Consider the following 9,390-nt stretch of genomic DNA (forward strand, 5'->3'; position numbering starts at 1 on the left):
CATACACTGATATATTATGAATTCTGTATCATGTGAGCGACTCCTCTCTGCGGCCATATATGGGGACAACACGTGCCTTGTCACGTGTCGGTCGCCAGCGCCTCGCAAAATCTCTTGGTGGTGGGGTCGGGAAGGTGGGAAATCTCCAATGGTTCAGGAGGCTGCAGCATCAGCTGAGAGAGAGAGTCAGTCAGGGAGACAGTGGGACACTGAACTTGGTGATCGGGGACATAAAGTGAAGTCTATACACTACAAAGCAGCAGGTGAGGTTGTGCACTGTTACTATTTGGTTAAAAAATTATTGCAATGCTGGCTCAGTAATCCATAATCAGATTATCAGAAATGTATGAGTCACTCACATACATTGATATATTCTGAATCATGTTATCGTAATCTAGCTCTTATTGAGTTATGGGATTTTTTTCTTCTATAATATTGTATTATAGCAATCAAACTTCTAGTTAGAAGAATGTTACCTCTCATTGCAAAGCTGTAAATACACAGTATATAGTCATGGATTTAATATAATCACACCACAGTGAACTTACTCTCAGAACTCTCAATTATTCAACATGCTAAGGTCCCAATAATCGAAAGTGCTATGAGGTGGCAATATATTCAAAGGGAACCGCCGCTATGTTGAGCGAGCCTGATGAAATATTCTAAGCTCTTGACACAGTGGCATCCCGGTTTACTATACATGCCATTAGTCGACGATGATGGATTTAGACAACTCCCAGCATCGCCGACCATATTGGGGATGTATAGTAAAGGGATCCCTTGAATATAACTGCTGTGTGCCTAACCACTAATCCGAATACCCCTAAACTAAAAACCTCAAAAACTAACACTACACTAATAAAGATATATACCGCCACATACCTATTGCAAGTACTATACTATTAACCCCTATACCACCACATATGCATAACAAGTATCTATCCTGTTAACCCCTATGCCTCCACATGCCCACTACAAGTATCTAACTATTAACCCCTTTGACTCTAGCTATAAACCCCTATGCTGCCACATACCCATCGCAAGTATCTAACTATTAACCCCTATGCCGGCACATAACCACTGCTACTATCTAACTATTAAACCCTATGCCTCTACATACCAACTGTAAGTATCTAACTTTTAACCCCTATGTCTCTAACTTTAAACCCCTACCGCGCCACATACCCACCGCAAGTATCTATCTATTAACCCCTATGCTGCCACATACCCACCGCAAGTATCTGTTAATCCCTTTCTCTCTAACTATAAACCCCTATGCTGCAAATACTCACTGCAAGTATCTAATTATTAACCCCTATGCTGTCACATACCCTAAATGCAAACTAACCTAACACCTAACCCCCTTCTAAACTAAACCCCTAATCTAAGTAAAAACAAAATATTAAACCGAAACTGCCAAAACCCCAAACGCAATCTACCCCTACTCTACCTAACACCAAACCCCCTCTAAATTAACCCCTCTATCTAAACTAACCCCCTCTCTAATTTAACCCCACTAAATTACAAAAAATAAAAAAAAAACAAGTTACAAAAAAAAAAACCATATTGTCTTCCAATAGCTAATGCAAATACAAAACGAAAAACAATCCGTCAGCCCATCTACTTACGGTGCGAGGAAAGGGCGCTATGTGATATGTTTACTGTATATTCACAGTGCGTCTCCAATATGAAAGAGTTGCCCTCCTATAGATATCACAGTCTTAGTAACATAAGGTACTTACATTTTCGGTTGATACAGTATCTCTGACACCGAAGTACCTGTTTTCACAAAGTATCCGCCACTTTCTCCTGAGATAATTCCCAGCGTCTCACCCACTCTGCTCACAGCTGCCGCTTCCACAAACAGCCTCCATGCTGTAGCCGTGCCGTAAAACTTGTAATCCAAACACCATGAGCCCTATGAGTGTCCTTGATGAAGATTGGTATAATAGGTAAAAAACAATACCCAGACCGGCTCCAATGGTAGGATAAAAGGAAACTTTATTACTTCATATCAATTTAAAATGTATTGAACAAACCACTGACGAGTGTATCGCCATATGTAAAAGCAAAAATGCTACAACCTCGGCCCTGCTTACGTCACTGACGCGTTTCAGGTTAGACCCGTAATCAACTACTTTTATCCTACCATTGGAGCCGGTCTAGGCATTGTTTTTTACCTATTATTCCAATAGCTACCTATAGTTACCTATGTCTCAAAGTAAAAGTGCAGAGGGATACTGGACAGAAAGTTATGGTGAGAGAGACTCTAGAGACGCTGAAGTAGTTACTTCTTTTTGACAGATGGGGAGTGAACAGTGACAACGGGTAGTTACTTGATATTCCATCTCAAGGTTAGACTGCAAGTTCTTCAAACCATAGTGGTGAAGAAGAAAATCTGTATGGCTAATGAGAAGCATAGCAAGAACATTACACAGGAGGGAAACGTGGCCAAGTCTTTAGTTTTCTGTGGGGTGACAGTAGAGCGCTGGTACGAAGGAGACACCACACACTTACAGATTGAGAAGATCCTTCGTTCTTCTCAGTTGTTTGAGTGAAAAAAAGGGGGGGTGGGGTAAGTGCGCTAAAAAAGCTGAAGGTATCAGAACAAAGTTTTGTTTATCTTAGTGATCATTAGTATTAGATTAATATTTGAGGATTGTATATACTTGGTTATGTTTCAACAATGGTGAAAAAAAAATAAAATGTGATCTTTGAAATATGTGCTAAAATTGTTAAAATAAAAATTAGTTAATTTGTAGCATAAACAGTTGTTGAGAAACAAGTGTTGTTCTTAAGATTTTATGTGCTAAAATTAGGAGTGGATATAAACTTTTCTAAGTGATATCAAAAAAGAAACAAAAATTGTTACTAAAAAGGGGATGTGGGTAATTTGTATCGTTAACAGTGTTTACAATTTATTATGTGTGAAACCTCCTTACATAGGATAAAACGGAACTTGGGGACTGAGTAGTCAAAAGTGGATTATCAATAGCAATATTTGAGATTATACATTTATGGGTCCAGAACTGAAAAATAGCAGGTTCCAAGGAACCTATCAGATAGCCCTTATATAATAAATGCACACAGATGTAAAAAAATCTTACATATTTATTAGCGATTAACAAGTTTTACAATGTAGAAAGGGGACGTCTCCCCAAATGCACAGCCTAAAATTTCTCTAAAACCTACAAAATCTAAAAAAATATAAAATAAAACAATCTCTGTAATTGTCAGCAGATAGTTAAAACCTGTATATCATGTAAGCACGATTAAATCTTATATTGTTAACTTTCGTGATGATTATTATTATGCTACAATCGTTATCCGGAGTGGATTTTTTTCACCTTAAAATTATCGATAGATAGTACAAAGTCTCTATACAAGTTCCGTAATAGATTGAAATGACAAACAGAAGTATGCTTTCTAGGGGTGATTACACACTCCCTTCAATTGTGGTAAAGTCAAATTTTAAAGCTTACTTTATCTGAATCCTGGAAGAGCTTCTGGAGCCTGTGTCTGCCGGCTATCTCTCAGCCAAGTCAGCACACCGCATGGATCTTGGCGTCTGACGTCACCGGTAAAATCTCCGGTTGTCAAAAAACGAAGAAATTCTCAGCTGGAGTGTATATTGTATCCAGGTTTACTTTAGGAGATAAATTCTTTGTGTGCCAGTTAAAATTACACCCTGCACCTAGTGCCAATGCACGCAGGGATAGGTTAGACTCAGATATCGATGATTTAAAACGTAGCAAAAATAACCCGGGTTACCTCAGAGATTGATTAGAAGTTGATTTGAAATTCAGATGTCATCATCTGTAGTAGGCACAGTCACTTAGATCGACGCGTTTCACTCACCAGGGAGCTTTATCAAGATGTAGGTGACTGGCAAAAGGTGTTCTTAAGTAGGCTATGGATAATTCTGATTGGTCCTTTTCAAATGCTTTTTTGTAAAGGTGGAATTCCAGGTGTTTTCTTCATACGGGTATCGTACTCCTTATACATGCTCAGAGACTTAAGGTGGAAGTCTTTAAACTCAAAAGAAGACTCTTAAACTTTTTAATGCAGTTCTTTTTCTGGTGCTTAAGTCATTTTTCTTATTGGTTTCCTGTTTTTTTAAAATCAGATGTTTTTTTTCAGAACAGCAAATATTGGTTTTTATTTTAACTATATGCTCTGTATTATATAATTTCTTACACTGTATATTCAAAATCAAATTTTGGTACATTGTGACTAATGTTGTCCCTCCTATAAGAACATAACAGCTGTTCATGGGAATGTATTACTTAGAATACTTACATCTGTATGCATAAGGTCTATCTGCATATTCTCAAATTGCTATTTTTGTTAATTGGGGTTTGTGTGATAGATGGGAATTATTTAAACACTCTCTGTTAATTTTGTTATAATTCAAAAAGAAAAGGTGAGAGGTCTAGTTCAGAGTTCAGGCCTTTGGGGTATAGAGTATCATATTTGTAGATCAGTTCGGCTTCCTTTATTAACAATTTCTTCTCTATATTCCCACCTCTCCAATGTTTATGTACTTTCTTTATGGCCCAATATTTTAAATGTTTAGTATTGCCTTTGTGAACTGTTTTGAAATGTTTGTATAAGTGAGTGTCGTCCTTACCATTTTTGATATTGCCAATGTGCTCTCTTATACGGTCCCTTACCATTCTTGTAGTTTCTCCAAAGTAAAAAAGATTACAGGAGCATTTTAAGACATAAATTATATTTTTATTAGTACATCTTATATCTTGAATAATGAGGGGTCTTGTAACATTATTGATTTCGATATTCTTCACTTTACTGCTATGGCTACAGGCCTTGCATGAATAGCAGGGGAAAAAAACCCATAATATCTTTGCCTGTTAGATCTTTTTGTTTAGAAATAATTTTCTTTGTTTTTTTCAGTTCACTAGGGGCTAAGAGTGTCTTTAAGTTGGCAACTTTTTTGAATATAAATACGGGGTTATCAGAGATTTTTTCACCTAATACATCGTCTTCTTTAAGAAGATGCCAGTGTTTTTTTATTGCTTTTTTTATAATGTTTTGATCAATACTGTAATCCGTTATAAATGGGATCTTTATTTTATCGGCATTGTTTTCTCTTGGTCTTTCTTTATACATTAATAGAGACTCTCTATCCGTATTCTTTGCTCTTTCTATGGCTTTCTTTGTGATGTCATTTTTGTAACCCCTAACTTTGAATCTTTCTAATAAGATCTCAGACTGCTGTTCAAAGTCTAGTATCCTAGAGCAGTTCTTCCTAATACGTAAATATTGCCCTATTGGGATACTCTTTTTCCATACGTCCAAGTGGCAGCTATTTGCGTGTATGTAATTGCTACAGTCAACCTTTTTGAAATGAGTTTTTGTTTCTAATTGGTTTTCCACCCTCATAATCTCTAGGTCTAAAAATACTATTGAGTCTTTACTGTAGTTATGTGTAAAGTTTAGACCCCAAGTGTTGTTATTCATTTCTTTAAACATAATTTGTAGTTCTTGTTCTGTCCCCCTCCACACTATCAGCAGGTCATCAATGTACCTTTTATAGAGCACAAGGTTTGCACCATAGCTATCAAAGAACTGGGATTCCCATGCACCCATAAACAGGTTGGCATAGCTAGGTGCAAACCTTGTGCCCATGGCCGTGCCCTCTACTTGAAGATAGAATTTCTCGTTAAAAGAGAAGTAATTATTTTCTAGTATGTATTTAATGCTTTTCAAAATAAAGGACCTATGTTGGTCTGTCATAAGTGGGTCAGAGCTGAGAAACATGTCTACGGCTTTAATGCCCTTGGAGTGGTTAATCACTGTGTACAGCGATGTAACATCGCATGTTACCAGGTACATCCCTTCTTCCCAATTAATAGATTTAAGTGTGTTTAATACTTGTGCGGAGTCTTTAAGGTATGAATTTAAATTCTTTACATGTTTCTGAAGGAAATTGTCAACATATTTGGATAAATTAGCCGATAGTGATTCTATGCCAGAAATGATTGGTCTCCCTGGAGGGTTTACCAAACATTTATGAATTTTTGGCAAGAAGTAGAATATGGGTATACAGGGATATTTGGGTGTCAAAAATTCAAGTTCTTTGTTGTTCAGTATCCCTGATACACTGCCCTCTTTAAGAATTTTGTTTAATATCTTACTGAATTTTTCAGTTGGATTGAAATCTAGTTTTTTATAAGTTTTAGTATCGTTTAGAAGTTTATCTGCCTCTTTTATGTATTTACTAGTATCCATAAGGACAATTCCTCCGCCCTTATCCGCGGGTTTGATGGTTATATTACTGTTTTTTTGAAGATTTTCAATTATTCCTTTTTCTTTGGCATTTAGATTATATTTCTTTTTCTTTTGAAAATTGGATTTTTGTATATCTTTACATACTAGTTTTTCAAATGTGTCAAGATAGTTACCCTTTGCCTGGACTGGGTTAAATTTTGATTTGACCTTAAAATCTGTGTGTTGAATGTTGTCTAGAATCGGTCTATTGGTTATTTGTCTTTCAATGGGACAATTAAGAAAAAATCTTTTTATTGTTAGGTTCCTCACAAACTTTTTTATGTGAATATGTGTGTTAAATTTGTTTAGTCTTTTAGTTGGTGCGAAAGATAGACCTAAACTTAGAACTTTTTCTTCTTCTGCCTTTAGTTTAATACTACTTAAATTAAAAAAAACCCCTGTTTAGTCTCTATCTCCACCTTTTTGCCTCGTTTAGAAACTCCTCCTCCTCTCTTTCCTCTAAATTTCTTTTTCTTCTGGTATTTGATTCGCTTTCGTGTCTTATCAGATCTCTTGAGTGGCCCTCCTCTAGAGGGCTCCTCTTTAAAAAAACTTGTTCATCATTATTTTGTTGTTCCCCCTCATGGGGTCTTTGGTCTCTAAGTGTTTCAAAACGATTATGTGTCGGGACCCTCCAAATATCATTCTGTCTTTCTGTCCATCTGTTAGTTCTTCTTGGGTACTCCCAATTATTATGTCTATTTTGATTACTTCTGTCTAGATTCTGTCTATGCATGTTATGTCTAAATTCTGAATAGAAATGATCTCTACTTTGATACCTGGGATGTCTTGGTCTATCATATTGGTTATTATGGCCATTGTTGTTATATCTTGGTCTATCATATTGGGCATTATGATCATTATTGTTATATTGGAAATTGCGGTCATTACTTTGATACCTCTCATGATTGTGGTAGTCATTATAAGGATGAAAATTTCTGTTATTTTCTGGATTAATGTAGTATTGTGTTTGGGGGTCTTTAATGGTTCTATTCATGTGATTGTTTTCTCGTCTTACATCTTGGCGATTGTGTCTCAAGGGGGTTTCATTCATATTTTCCTCTCTATTTATTTGCATATTGTCATTTATGTCCCTTTCCATTTTTCCCCATTTTGATCTTAAAAGGTCCTTATTTAAATTTGCTAGTTTATCAATAATTACTTTTTGCCTTTCCTTGAATTCGTTACTACTTTTTTTATCTTTCAGTTTATCTTTAATTTCCAGAATATTTTTCTCAATAGTAATTAGAGTCTCCTTCCTAGATCTTTTTAAAATATCTATTAGAGTGTTTGATGCTTTCTTTAAAGTATCAGTCCACTCAGTCTGTAGTGTGTCTGAAAGTGGAAATGTGCAATTTTTGTTAAGGCGAAGCCCTCTTGGGATAATGTCCTTAGTGGTATATCTATTTAGAAAGACTAATTCCATCTTTTGTTTAAGTTCTTTTATCATATTTTGTTCTAAATTCTGCATTAGATCAGATATTTTATCCGGTGTACATGTGTTAGTTATTTGAATGTTATCATCTTTCATATCTGAGAAAATTTGATCCCTGAAATCAAAAATATCTTCCATATTGGAAGTGATATACCTGCAGCTACTACTAAGTGAAGGAAAAGTTTTTGTGATCTGTGGGGTGACAGTAGAGCGCTGGTACAAAGGAGACACCACACACTTACAGATTGAGAAGATCCTTCGTTCTTCTCAGTTGTTTGAGTGAAAAAAAGGGGGGGGGGTAAGTGCGCTAAAGAAGCTGAAGGTATCAGAACAAAGTTCTGTTTATCTTAGTGATCTTTAGTATTAGATTAATATTTGAGGATTGTATATACTTGGTTATGTTTCAACAATGGTGAAAAAAAATAAAATGTGATCTTTGAAATATATGCTAAAATTGTTAAAATAAAAATTAGTTAATTTGTAGCATAAACAGTTGTTGAGAAACAAGTGTTGTTCTTAAGATTTTATGTGCTAAAATTAGGAGTGGATATAAACTTTTCTAAGTGATATCAAAAGAGAAACAAAAATTGTTACTAAAAAGGGGGATGTGGGTAATTTGTATCGTTAACAGTGTTTACAATTTATTATGTGTGAAACCTCCTTACATAGGATAAAACGGAACTTGGGGACTGAGTAGTCAAAAGTGGATTATCAATAGCAATATTTGAGATTATACATTTATGGGTCCAGAACTGAAAAATAGCAGGTTCCAAGGAACCTATCAGATAGCCCTTATATAATAAATGCACACAGATGTAAAAAAATCTTACATATTTATTAGCGATTAACAAGTTTTACAATGTAGAAAGGGGACGTCTCCCCAAATGCACAGCCTAAAATATCTCTAAAACCTAAAAAATCTAAAAAAATATAAAATAAAACAATCTCTGTAATTGTCAGCAGATAGTTAAAACCTGTATATCATGTAAGCACGATTAAATCTTATATTGTTAACTTTCGTGATGATTATTATTATGCTAGAATCGTTATCCGGAGTGGATTTTTTTCCCCCGTAAAATTATCGATAGATAGTACAAAGTCTCTATACAAGTTCCGTAATAGATTGAAATGGCAAACAGAAGTATGCTTTCTAGGGGTGATTACACACTCCCTTCAATTGTGGTAAAGTCAAATTTTAAAGCTTACTTTATCTTAATCCTGGAAGAGCTTCTGGAGCCTGTGTCCGCCGGCTATCTCTCAGCCAAGTCAGCACGCCGCATGGATCTTGGCGTCTGACGTCACCGGTAAAATCTCCGGTTGTCAAAAAACGAAGAAATTCTCAGCTGGAGTGTATATTGTATCCAGGTTTACTTTAGGAGATAAATTCTTTGTGTGCCAGTTAAAATTACACCCTGCACCTAGTGCCAATGCACGCAGGGATAGGTTAGACTCAGATATCGATGATTTAAAACGTAGCAAAAATAACCCGGGTTACCTCAGAGATTGATTAGAAGTTGATTTGAAATTCAGATGTCATCATCTGTAGTAGGCACAGTCACTTAGATCGACGCATTTCCCTCACCAGGGAGCTTTATCAAGATGTAGGTGACTGGCAAAAGGTGTTCTTAAGTAGGCTATGGATAATTCTGATTGGTCCTTTTCAA

This window comes from Bombina bombina, chromosome 4, assembly GCF_027579735.1.
Source record: "Bombina bombina isolate aBomBom1 chromosome 4, aBomBom1.pri, whole genome shotgun sequence".
Classification (NCBI taxonomy): domain Eukaryota; kingdom Metazoa; phylum Chordata; class Amphibia; order Anura; family Bombinatoridae; genus Bombina; species Bombina bombina.